Raw genomic sequence first — 13,161 nt, forward strand, 5'->3', positions numbered from 1 at the left:
GTGGATGTAAGTTTGCATTTCTTTGGGTAAATACCAAGGAGTGGAATTGTGGGGTCACGATTACAACTAAAGAGTATATTTGGTTTTATAAAGTATAACCTCCCAAAGTAACTGGACAGTTTTGCAGTGAGTAAGAGTTCCTGGGGCGCCAGGTGGCTCAGTCGGTTAAGCACCCGACTCTTGATTTCAGCTCCGGTCGTGATCTCAAGGTTGCGAGATCGAGCCCCACATTGGGCTTTGCACTCAGGATGGAGTCTGCTTCTCCCTCTCCCTCTGCTCCTCCCTCGGCTTGTGCATGTGCTTTCTCTCAAAAAATAAATAGAATCTTTAAAAAAAAAGAAGGAGAGAGTGTTCTTGTCAGCATTTGGTATTGTCAATGTTCTGGATTTTGGCCATTCTAATAGGTGTGTAGTGGTATCTCATTGTTATCTTAATCTGTGATTCCTTAAGGACTTGATATTGACCATGTTTTCATATGCTAATATTTGCCATTTGTGTATCTTCTTTGATGAGGTGTCTGTTCAGATCTTGTGTCCATTTTTTAATTGGGTTGTTTTCTTATTTTTGAAAAAATTAGTGTTCCCGCATTCGGAATCTTATTCATCATCTCTGACTTATCTGAAAGGATAAAGCAAAAAGAGTGTGTGTGTTTATGTGGGGGTGATTGACTTCAAAACACATGTAGTTCTGTTTAGTGTTGAGCTGTTGGGATACCCTTGAAATTAAGAGCTTGGGCTTAAAGTTCAAATCCCGGGCTTTGCCCCTTATTGACTGTGTGACGTTGGGTAAATCATTTGTCTTTTTGAGCCTCCGTTTGCTCACCTGTAAAATGGGCATGTTAAAACCTGCTGTGAGAGGTGACTGGGCGGCTCAGTTGGTTGTGCATCTGACTCTTGATTTTGGCACAGATCATGAACTCAGCGTTGTGGGATCAAGCCCTGCATTGGGCTCTGTGCTCAGCATGGAGTCTCCTTGCCCTCCCCATGCTGTACCCTCTCGTTCACTGTCTCTCAAATAAATAGATAAATAAAATCTTAAAAAAAAACCAAAACCCTGCCTTGATTTGCCAAAGCACTTGGCACCAAGCCTGACAAATAAGTAAATATTCTGTAAGTGGCGGTTCTTCTAACAGGTAATCAACAAGCATGACGTTCACTTCTCCTGTACGATGTTTTGTGTTCCCTTTGTGTCCCAGTCTTTGAGACCCCAGAGCAGTCAGGGTGTGTGTGCGTATGGAATGCATGTCATGCCCCAGCAGGCACCCGCTTCTCGGCCTCAGCCCTTCCCTGGCCTCCTCTCACTTCCCTCGTTCCAAGCCCCAGACTTGTGCTCGCCTGCTCTTGACCAGACCTGTTACGGGCCCTGTCCCCTGAGCTGCTCTTTCTCCAAGCCCGGCTACAAGCATAGACACCCCAGGTCCTCCTCCTTCTGACTTCTCTGGGGATGAACCTCAGGTCCATTTCATCTGAGCGAGTTCCTGCGGTTGGCAGTGAGAAGTCAGGGGGGGTGGGAAAGTGACCGTGTGGACGGCGGTGTCCCGGTGGCGGCTGCAGGCTGGCTGGCTCCTGGCTCCATTAGACATGGGCATTGGAGTTGGCTCCTCGTACGGCCTCCCCAGTGGCCCCGACAGATCTCTTGGAGAGGCAGTGTGGCCTTTCCTTCCTGCTGGAGGGGGACTTGCTGCTCCCCAGGCCTCTGCCCCGCCCGGAAATGACACCCTCTGGACGTTTCCCACAAAACGGAGTGGAAGGCCCAGGAACCATCTACCTTCTGAGGTCCTTTGTGCAGAGGTCAGATGCGTGGCAAGACTGGCCACAAGCAAAGGGCAAATTCTGTGAAATACTGCTCCTTCCTGCCAGGGAAACACTGCTCTGTAGTTGCAGTCGTGGTGGGGAGGGTGGATATATTATTCTGTTACGAAGTGACCTCCTTCAGTCTCTGAGAGAATTGAGTTAAGTTTTTTGTGGATTTTGGGAAGAGATTTATTTATTTATTTATTTTCAAAAGAAAGTGAGAGTGAGCCAGTGATGGAAGGGGCAGAGGGAGAGAAAGAACCCTACAGCAGACTCCCTCCTGAGTGGGGAGCCTGACACAGGGACTCAGCCCTGGGACCCTGAGATCGTAACCTGAACTGAATTCAAGAGTCGGACGCTTAACCAACCTCGCCACCCAGGTGCGCCCTTGGTCAGTGTTAAATGAGGATGTCAGCGGCTATCATCGTCATCTGTTCAGACCCCTTCCCTGGGGTGCCCCACTTGGACTCCCCGTACCCACCTCCCACTCCCTGCCCCAGACTGCTTCAGGTCACTCAGGTGAGCTCAGCCACTTGAAGGGACAGGTCCAAAGATGGCGGTGCTCCAGCCCAAGGAAGGACCTGTTAGCTCTCTTTGGTAGAGTGGCATTTCTTGATGCCCCCTCCCTGCACTCTGCTGGGTCCTGGGATCTCAAGGCTGCTAATAATGGGCCATGGCAGTGACAGTGCGGGTCCTGGTGGCCGAGGTGGTGGGCCAGCGACGGTCATGATGGCAGCCCTCACCAAGAGCACATAGTGTCACAGGTCCCGTGCTGGATGTCTTAGCCGCAGCATCTAAATAAACCAGAGCTTCTCCAACTTGTGCTTCGACCTTTTCAGCTAGATGATTTCATGTTGTGGGGGGCTGGACTGTGCCTTGTAGGATACTTAGTGGCATCCTGGCTTCTGCCCACGGGACTGTAGCCAGTGGCACCCCCTCCCCCTGCCTTGTCTCCAGAACGCGCCGATGCCCCCTGGGAGACAAAATCACCCTGATTCAGAAGCACTGATCTAATTTCTCAACAGCCTCAGGAGACAGCTCCTCGTTTTACAGATGAGGCTGTTAAGGCCTGGAGAAATAAAGGAGCTGTCCAAGGTCACCGAGCTCATAATTCACAGGGAGAATGCAAACCTGACACCTGATCCAAAGAACAGACTTGTAACCACTGCCCTTATGGCTCGGCAGAAAAGGCAAATTTGTGTGCCCTTCAATGGGACTACCTGGGGGTACGGGACCAGGTTGGGCCTGCGTGGTCAGCCTGGGCATCTGTTGCCGAATTCATTTGGAGCTAATAAAAACAGTGGGCTACTGCCCATTTTCTGCCATGGTTTGGACCCAAAGAGCTGAATGTTTTTACGTGGACATTGTCTCCACAGGCCCCAGGCCTCTGCTGTGGCAAGGAAGTCCCACTGCTTCTCCTTCCTCCAGGCAGCCCCGTCACCTGCAGACACCTGTAGGGAGAAGGAGGGCACACGGGTATAGTTTTCAGCAAATGGGGCCCCTGCACTCCTCTGCTTTTTCCCACTGAGGCTGTGAATCTGGGCTTATGGGTTGAGTGCCCAAAATACTCATTCGTAATTTTCCTTTCCTTTTTTTTTTTAACAACAATTTATTCTGAAAAATTTTAAATGTAAAGCTGAGTCGAAAGACTTTCACCGTGAAATCTGACATACCCACTGTTTAGATTCTATTATTAATATTTTACTTCTCTTCTGGTTCCCTTTTCTGGAACTCAGATCAGCGTCATCTCTGGCTGGTGGGTCAGTGAGTGCACTATGAATTTTCCATGAGGAGAATACATTAATAGCATAGACCAGGGTAATGAGACAAAGATGGTCTTCATTAACCAGGTTGTTGGAGGAGTTCAGGGCCATTGATGACCCTACTCACTGTTAAACCAAAACTAGTTCAAACTAGTTACTAAATAGATTGGAACATTATTTAAAAATGCTGTCTGGGGGCGCCTGGGTGGTTCAGGCCAGATCCCGAAGTCCCAAGGTTGAGCCCCCATCAGGCTCCCTTTTCAGCTGGGGGTCTGCTTCTCCCTCTGTCCTGCCTCCCCTGCCCTCCGCTTGCTTTTTTTTCTCTCTCTCTTTCAAGTAAATAAATTAAAAATCTTTAAAAATAAACAAAATGGGGGTGCCTGGGTGGCTCAGTGGGTTAAAGCCTCTGCCTTTCGCTCAGGTCATGATCCCAGGGTCCTGGGATCGAGCCCCGCGTCGGGCTCTCTGCTTGGCGGGGAGCCTGCTTCCTCCTCTCTCTCTCTCTGCCTGCCTCTCTTCCTACTTGTGATCTCTATCTGTCAAATAAATAAAATCTTTTAAAAAAAAATAAACAAAATGTCATCTAGTTTTTAATCCTTGTTATCTTGAAGTAAGAAAAAATACAAGTGTAATAGTTTCATCAAACAATGAAAGTCCTAAAAATAGCCTGACACAGACAAGGCACCCCTTCAAGTTATTTTTTAATTATGAACAGTTTAAAACCTTTTTATTTTGAAATAATTTAAACCCGTATAGAATTTGCAAAAATGATTCACGGAGTTCCTGTGTCCCCTTCACCCTGCTTGACCTGCTTATGTAACAGTCTGACCACTCCGCATTCATTTTTCCCTTCTCTCTCACGATGGTCACACTTTTGAAGAGCTCTAGCCCATTACTTTATAGATTGTCCCTCCATTTGAGTTTGTCTGGTATTTTCTCGTGATGCATTTGGGGCTCTGAATTTCTGGTAAGAATCTCCCAGAGGGATATGTCTTTCTCAGTGAACTGTATCAGGAGGTACATGATGTCTGAATGTCTTATCACTGGTGGTGTCAGTCTGGATCACTTGGTTCCAGTAGTGTCTGCTACTTTCTCTCCTGTAAAGTTACTATTTTTTCCTTCATAATTAACAAATATTCTGGGGGAGATACTTTGAGACTATGCAAATAGACCCTGTTTGTTCTCCAACTTCTGCGTCCTAATTTTGGGATCCATCCCCAGATCTTCCCTGTAACAGTTATCACTGAGATATTTTATGGTGATTCTTCGGTTTCCTTAATTCCTTCTACATTTATTAGTTGGAGCTCTTCTGCAAAAAGGAACTGCCCTCTTTAGTTATTTGCTCGATTATTTATATAAGGACTCATAGATATTTATCTTATGGTTATAGAATCCGATGCTAGTATTATTTATTTTGTTGTCCAGATCATTCCAGCGGTAGCCACTGAGAGCTCACCGTGAAAGTTTTTATTATGAAGGTTTACAACCATCGCAGAAGAGCTCGAGGCAAATAATACAAAGGAGACCTGTCATCCCTCCCGAGATTCAGTAATTCTTAGCATTTGACTGTATTTGCTTTCTGTCTCTCTCTTTCTCGTCCCTACCCCTCTCCTGCAGTGTTTCCACAGATGTACCATCTGTTGTGTGATTTGGTTTTTTTGAGGTTAATTTACAGTTAAACTGGCCCCAGACCATCAGGGGTTGATGGTGAAGTGTAAACAGCCACTTCTTTGTCCGCTGGAGACTGTGTACCTGGCTGTCTTGTTCACACCCCAGTTCATTCTTCACTGTGCCCCATGATTTTTTTAAACAGCTTTACTGAGATACAACTCATATACTATACAGGTCACCCATTTACAATGTACAATTCAAAAAAAAAAAAAGAAGGAAAGAAAGAAAGAAAAGAAAATGTACACTTCTGTGGGTTTTAGTGTATTCACAGATGGGGCAACTGTCCGAGCCCAGTTTTTGAACATTTTCATCACTGCGAAGGTAAACCCTGTATCCTTCCACTCTTAGTTGCCCTCTTCCCCATAAGCCCTGGGCAACCACCAGTCTACTTCCCGTCTCTATAGATTTGCCTGTTTCGGACATTTCAATGAAGGTAGTCGTAGGCGAGGCAGCCTTTTGTGGCTGTCACGTTTTCAAGGTTCATCTGTGTTGTAGCATGAATAGGAACTTTGTTCCTTTTATGGCCAAGTAATATTCCACTGTACAGTTTTGCCATTAGTTGATGGACATTGGGTTGTTTCCATAGCCTTTTGGCTGTTGCAGACGGCGCTGCTATGAACATCTGTGTACAAGGTTTTGATAGAACACCTCTTTTCAGTTCTCTGGGGAACGCATGTAGCAGTGGGATTGTTGAGTCGTATGGTAATGCTACGCTTAACCTTTTTGTTTGTTTGTTTGTTTTAAGATTTTATTTTTAAGTAATCTCTGCACCCAATGTGGGGCTTAAACTCACAACCCCGAGATCAAAAGCCATTCTCTCTGCCGACAGAAGCAGCCAGGCACCCCTCTGTGTTTGACTTTTTGAGGACCTGGCAAACTCTTTTCCACAGTGGCTGCAGCGCTTGACATTCCCACCAGCAGTGTAAGGGGGCTCCGATTCCCCACATCCTCACCAACACTCACTGTTTTCCATTTCAAAAAAAAATGTTCGCCATCCTGGTAGGTGCGAAACGCCATTTCGTTGTGGTTTGGGTTTGCGTTTCCCTGATGGCTGACGGTGTCTGACATCTTTTCATGTGCTTTGGGGCACGTGTACATCGGCCTTGGAGAAATGTCCATGCCAGTCCTTCGCACATTTTTAAATTGAGTTGCCTTTTACTATTGAGCTGAAAGAGTTCTTTACTTATTCTGAATTCTAGACCCTTATCAGATAGATGGTTTACAAATATTTTCTCCCATTCTGTGGATCATCTTTTCACCTTCTTGAGAACATCCTTTGGAGCACTGAAGTTTTTAATGTCAATGAAGACCAAATTATCTGTTTTTGTTTTTTTTTCTTTTGTTGCTCATGCTTTTGGTGTTGTAGCTAAGAAACCACTGCTAAATTTGAGGTTGTAAAGATTTACCCCTCTATTTTCTTCTAAGAGTCTTACAGTTTTAGTTCTTTGATCCATTTAGTTAATTTTTTAAAAGATTTTATTTATTTGACAGAGAGAGAGCGCGCGCACAAGCAGGGGGAGTGGCAGAGGCAGAGGGAGAAGCAGCCTCCCCGATGAGCAGGGAGCCCGATGTGAGGCTTGATCCCAGGACCCTGGAACTATGATCCAAACTGAAGACAGATGCTTACTGACTGAGTTGCCCAGGCGCCCCCATTTAGTTAGAATTTTTAAGTGGTGTGAGGTCAGGGTCCAACTTCATATTTGCATATTGAATGATCTTGACACCCTTGTCAAGGGCATCAGAATCACCCGGTCATAGATGCATGGCTTATTCCTGGACTCTCAGTCCTGTTCCAGTGCACATTTGGAGCATTGTCTAGGCACAAGGCTTGTCCTGCTTCCAGGGAACATTTGGTCCAATAGGAAAGGTCAGACACATTCATGAGCCATCAGGAATTGTCAGGTGCTAGGAAGGGGCAAAAAGTGTGTATGAGGATGTCATTTGCTTCAGACTGGGGCAGTGGGTATGGAGTGGGGGGCAGCAAGAGGACTGCTTGGAGGTGGTGTGGGTTGAGACATGAGGAAGAAGACCAAGTGTTTCTGCGTGTCTGGAGACAAATTTGGCAAGGTGGGGTACAGCCTGTGGATGGCCATGAACTTCTAGGTGAAGATGCTGGGCTTGATTTGGAAGTGTCTGAGGAGAGCTGGGCCTTTGTCAGGCCCATCTCATGGCAGGGTAGGCTACGTCTGGGCAGGGGATACTGGAGGCAGGCAAACCACTTAGGATCCCAGGGTGAGGTCTGGGTGAGCACCTGGGTCAGGCAGTGGGAATGGCGGGGAGCAGGGGCTGTCAGAGACCTGTGGCTTCATGCCTCACTGCTCCGAGGGCTCTGGGGCAGGCCAGAGCAGCCTGCATGTGTGGCTGTGACCCAGATAACCCCAAGCCTTCCCAGAACTATTTGGCCAGTTTCTGTGCGATTCAGTTTCTGTGAACCCCTGCACACTCCCTGGTGCTGGGAGCATGGGAGATGGTGGCCGACTACTCCAGTCTTTGGCTTTCATTAGATGCTACATGCCATAGCCAGGGCTCCTTGGGGGACAGAGAAGGGGACCAGAAGTGCCAGCGGCCAACTGGGTGGCCTTGAGGCTGCACCTCTCAAGCGTCAGGTCTCAGCTCCTTCTCTGGAAGGAGATGATGGTCAAGCCGTCCCCATTGTGATGAACTTCAGTAGATCAACCTGGGTCAAGGACCAGCAGGTGGGTGGTGCCCCATAAAGCCAGCGGCTTTCTCTCTCCCACGGGATAGCTCAGGGCCAGGCTGGCCTTTCTCCTGCTGCCACATGCTGGGGGTGCTCCCTTCTCTCGTGCCTGAATCCTTGGCAGTCCTCACCATGGACATTCAGGATGGGCACCCCCATTTGTTTGGGGTCTTTGCCTCTACCAGGGGAACGGGTGCAGAGAAGTTGACAGCTGGCACCTGGCAGCGCAGTACTTAACCTTGGAGTCGGAATAGAGAAACGTCTGTTTGTGTTTCCATGACCAAGAGGGGACAGCTGGCTGGCAGATAGCAGGCTAGGTCGGCTGGGGCTTTCCTTGGCTGCTGACTTTAAGCAAATAGCCAGGGCCAGGGTCCCTGCCCAGGCTCTGGTTGAATTGGGTGGAAGAAGAATGGAGAAGTACCTGGCAGAGCCTGAGAAGAACCCCCCGAGAGCCAGTGTCCTGGCGGGGCCGTGTGGAGGCCGCTGGGGGCAGTGATGGTGTTGAAGCTACCCCCCAGACCTGGGGGACTGCCCCTGTCTGCATACCTGAAGATTGAGACTGTATCAAGCCAGTGAGCTGGCGTGTACCTTCTTTGCTTCCAGAGGTTTCTCTGCTTCGTGGAGAAGTTTCTGCTGGGTTCCTCTAACGACCACTCCCAGGTGTGAACTAAACTCAGATTTCCTTTGCAAAAATTGTTGGGCTTCGACTTTTCAGACCCACACACATTGCATACACAAAAGCAGGCTTGTCTTTCTGCACTAAAAGACAAACAGCGGTAACACCCCTTCCCGTGTGCACCCTAAGCGGGGTGCTTGGCAGCCCCAGAGGACTGGCGATTTTCCAAGTAGAGTCCCTGGGGCCACAGACACCTATCAGACACCTATCACCCTGCAAGCTTGGTTTTTCTTCTGGTTACCTTAACCGAGCTCTAATTCCATCTCCTGTTCTTTTTTCTTTTTTTTTTTTTGGTGCCATTGACCCTTTTTTTGATAGCCTGGTGAATCCTGTGGTACCTTTCTCAGGATAATGATTTTAAATGCACAAACAGGATTACAGAGCAACCAATTATGTTGATTTAGAGTTATCTGAATATTTTTTAAAAACGAGCTTTTGATACAGTAAGCTCTGTCCTTTGAATCATTAAGTAAATCACCTTACAGTAGGTCTAATGGCTATTATAATTTTGAAGTAGTGATGAACATAAATGATATTTGGGGATATCTGCAATTCTGTGATATGTAAATATCTGTTGGTCTATTAGTGGCCACGCCATAGGTATACTGATAATATGACTATGATGTGTTGCCTACATTCATAGTGGAAGAAAATAGATAATTTCAGTTGCAGGTTAATAAAAATAAAGGTATAATTTATTCCCATCTGAGGTCATGACTCCCCTGTTAAGAACGCCCAAGAGAAGCAATGACCAAAGGAGATTGTTGTGTTTATTATTCACAGATTATTCATTTGTCAGAGAAAGAGAGAGAGAGAGCGCGTGCAAGCAAACGCACAAGCAGGGAGAGCGGCAGGTAGAGGGAGACACAGGCTCCCCACTGAGCAAGGAGCCTGATGCCGGACTGGATCCCAGGACCCTCAGGTCATGCCCTGAGCCAAAGCAGACCCCTAACTGACTGAGCCTCCCATGTGTCCCGGAGATTGTTTCCTTGAATCCCCTTTTTGCATCAACCATGACGACTCTCCTAGATTTAGGCTCCTCTCCCAGTTTACTGCACCTAGAACTCCAGGGGGCATTTTAGACCAACTCATGCATCTGTGCATACATACCAAAGGGTCCTCATAGCTGCTGTCCACACCCCCAGTGTAGGGCTCCGGTTTCTGTGGTCGCCCTGTGTTTTAGGTTGAATCATGTCCCCCAGAGGGCTATGTTGAATTCCCACCCCCGCCAGCACTTCAGGATGTGGACTTATTGAGAATTAGGGGCACTGTGATTGTCCTTGGTTCCAGTGAGGTCATCCTGGATTCCCTTTGGTCTCAGTCCAGGACAGTGAGAGGCACAGGGAGGCAACCATGTGAACACACACAGGAAGAATGCCACGAGAAGATGAAGATGGAGATTCGAAGGATACAGTATCAAGCCAAGGAACACCGAGGATTGCCATGCGAACCTCAGAAGCCAAGAGAGGGGCATGGGACAGATTCCTTTCTAGGTCTTTCAGAAAGAACTTGGCCCTGTCAGCATCTCGGGTTTGGACTTCTAAGCTCTAGAATTGTGTAAGCCCCCTGGTTTGTGGTGCATGGATCCAGCAGCCCTAGGAGACTGATGCCGCATGGTCTGATGGGGAATGGATCACTGCTAGTGAGGCCACCGTCCCTCCTGTGTGTGTGCAAGTAGAGTCTGGCCCCAGGGGTCTGGACCCCCAGGGTGGGGCTCCACCAACTGTTACTGCCTGGAGCCAGGACTTGGCCCTGCCCTGTTTTAGGCCTTCAGAAGTAACAAAAGTGAGCTGTGCCTCTGGGGACATGTAGGCAGAGCACGTGGCTGTTAAGATTGGAGGGCTGGCGCTGGAAGTGGGAGGGGGAAGAAGTGGGATGTTTTGCATCTCATTTCAATTGGAGGCTTTCCACAGCATTTCAGCCTGGGAACGAGAAAACGGATTCAGTTAGACAAAGAGACAGGCATGGGTTTGGGCCCAGCCGAGTGGGCATCATGGGTGAGGATTTACTTCCCTGGGAAGAAGACCCTGCCGTGGTAAGGGAGGCCTCCTCCCGTGGGAAGCCTTCTGGGGGCACAAAGAACAACCCCAGCTCACCCTGCAGCAAAGTCAGACACACAAGTCTACACTCAGTGCTGTTTTGCTGAATGAATGAGGGTGACGGAGCCAAAAGTGGCTGCTGCTTGCCTTTCGGAGGGCCACAGCGGACTCTTAGCTTTGTGACTCAGTGGGGCTGTGCCACGGAACGGGCCACGGGGTGTCCAGGATTGTCTGGCCTGGAAGACAATGGACAAGAAAGGCTGCGGGAATCCGAGCAGGGGCTGTGGGGTCTAAGAGAGCCCCATGTGAAAGGAGGACAGTGAGCCGGAGCCACGAGGACAGGTAGTGTGCCTTACGTAGCCTTAGAAAGTCACTACGGAAATAAATTAACCCTCAGTACCAAACTGTACTGTAACGCGTGGACCCTGCATTTCCCGCGTGGGCACCCGATGGATCCATCGTGCCATCACTGTGCATCCTTCTTGTACCGAATCCTGCTGTAAACCCTTGTCCAGGTCATTTGTCATCTGTGATACCGACAGTGCCTTTGTGCTTGGATGTGCCGTTGTTGACCATTCCTCGGGAGCTGGGGTCCTTTCTAGATTTCCTATGGTTCAAGTCCGTGGAGACCACTTTGCAGGGTGGGCCGGAGGCAGGACCCCCGAGGCCTGTGCGGGGATGGGCCTGCGCGTGCTTAGGGAAGTGCGAGGGTCACACTGTGGGGCCTCCGGTTGAGGCCGGGGAGGCTGGGCATTCGTCCGCAGGCTGCGGTCGATGCTCGAAGGTTAGTATTAGGTCCGTAAAGGTGGACCGACACCCGCCATGTTCCGAGCACCGTGCTGGGGCCGCCGAGGTGCATCCTGGGAGCTGCGGTCTTCATACGGGTAACAGAGGTGGAGCGCCCCCCGCCCCCATACGAAGGGGGATGAAATGCTGTGGGGAGGCAAGGGGGTTGGATTCCTAAGAGGAGCTGGGTGGGAAGGAGTAAGGGAATTTCCCAGACAGGCGGGGCCAGGCCGCCTCAGGTAGACGGTGTGCAGGAGCCATGTTCCCTGAGGGGCAGACCCCGGGCGGGAATGCTCCCAGGCTCCCCGCGGGGCTAGAGCCTGAGTTTCGTGGAGGGATGTGGTGGCAGGTGAGCTGGGAAGGGTTGCTCGCGCCAGATCATGGATGACCTTGAGTGTGGCATTGGGTTTTGTTTGTTTGTTTGTTTTTTCCTTTGGCAGTGGGGAGCCCTTGGAGGTTTTTGAATGAGGGAATCCCACGTCCTGACCTGAGCTTTAAGGATGAGCTCTCTGGCATCTCTCTGGCCGCAGGCAGAGGGCAAAGGGCCTCAGGAGGTCCAAAGGCCAACTGCGAGGCCTAACAGCAGAGGCGGAGAACAGAAGAGGGAGGGGAGGGAAGAGTCACCCGAGGAGAGGAAGCAGATCTGTGAAGAAGCCTGCAGACGGGGTGGGTTCTAGGGACGTTTGTCAGGCAGTGGCTTCCTCAGGGCGCCTCTTCTCCCGAACCCTGGAGCCCTGCCTCATGCGTAATCAGCCCAAGACACCACGGAGAGGTTCCCTCTGGTTTCAGACAGGCCTCTGAGGCTTCCTGTCTGGCTCTTTGATCCTCCCGGGGCTGCGTGACAGGTGGAGGGAACGTGGATGTCTCCGCTCACCTTATCTTGCTATTAGCATGTTGCCCGTATCATGGTAACCGAACAGATGTCAGGGCCTGTTGCTAAGGGTTCCCTGGAATATTAATCCCTGGGCGTAGAACTGAGGGCTCTTACAGGCGTCTCGGAGGCCTTGGGAAGCACCAGCTCGGGGGCAAGTATTTTTAATATTCAACCCTGCTTTTTCTCCCTTCTTTAGACCCTCGCCACCTCCTCCCCTGCCGCCCCAGCCCCTCACAGCGCGCCTGTCTCAGGCAGACCAGTGGTGGAGGGGGAACGGCCGCTCTGCCCTCCCGCTCCAGGCAGGCATGGCTAAAGGCTCACAGCAGTGGGGGGCTAGAAGCAGGCTCTGAGGCCTCGCGGGTGCTGCCGTCCGGGTGTCGGCTCAGATTTGGCACCAGGATGAAGCCTCTTTCCAGCCCTGCACAGGCCACCCGAGGAGGCTCCGGGCCCTCCCCCAGCACCTCCTCCTCACTCTGGCATGGCGCTGGGGTAGGCTGCTTCTGTTTGCCCCTTGTGTCTATTTGCATCCTGTGTCTGGGCTTTTGGCCTTCCCATGGCTCACAGGTTTGAGAGTCCAACTCCACAAACAGCTGTGGGAGGGGGTTTGGCAGGGTACTGAGGCCGGGGTCGCGATCTTATTTACCAGGTATCATTTGAATCGGTTATTCGTTGCCACGATAATGCTGCATAATAACCACCCCCAAACTTGGTACGACATTTATTTATGGTTCCCGAGTCCGTGGGCCAGCTGTGGCCCTTGGCTGGACCACGCATTCCTTTCATCATGCTTCAGCAGCTCAGAGAAAACCTCCTGCACTGCACATGGAGGGATGCACGTTTCTCGTTCTCTCTCAGTGGCTC

General features: G+C 50.0%; 1 protein-coding gene across 12 annotated transcripts in view; it reads left to right on the top strand.

Moving 5' to 3' along the window:
• Positions 1-13,161, top strand: part of RPH3AL (rabphilin 3A like (without C2 domains)) — a 160,113-nt gene that overhangs the window by 52,229 nt on the left and 94,723 nt on the right. Inside the window, exon 1 of one of the 12 annotated variants that reach the window (XM_045984467.1) lies at positions 5,086-5,104. The exons of the other annotated variants lie outside the window; for them this stretch is intronic. The gene's annotated coding sequence lies outside the window, so the exon portion shown is untranslated. Of the gene's footprint in view, positions 1-5,085; positions 5,105-13,161 lie in introns of those variants that run through there. 12 annotated transcript variants of the gene reach the window in all.

The sequence above is a fragment of the Meles meles genome, chromosome 18, assembly GCF_922984935.1.
Source record: "Meles meles chromosome 18, mMelMel3.1 paternal haplotype, whole genome shotgun sequence".
In the NCBI taxonomy this organism is placed as follows: Eukaryota; Metazoa; Chordata; class Mammalia; order Carnivora; family Mustelidae; genus Meles; species Meles meles.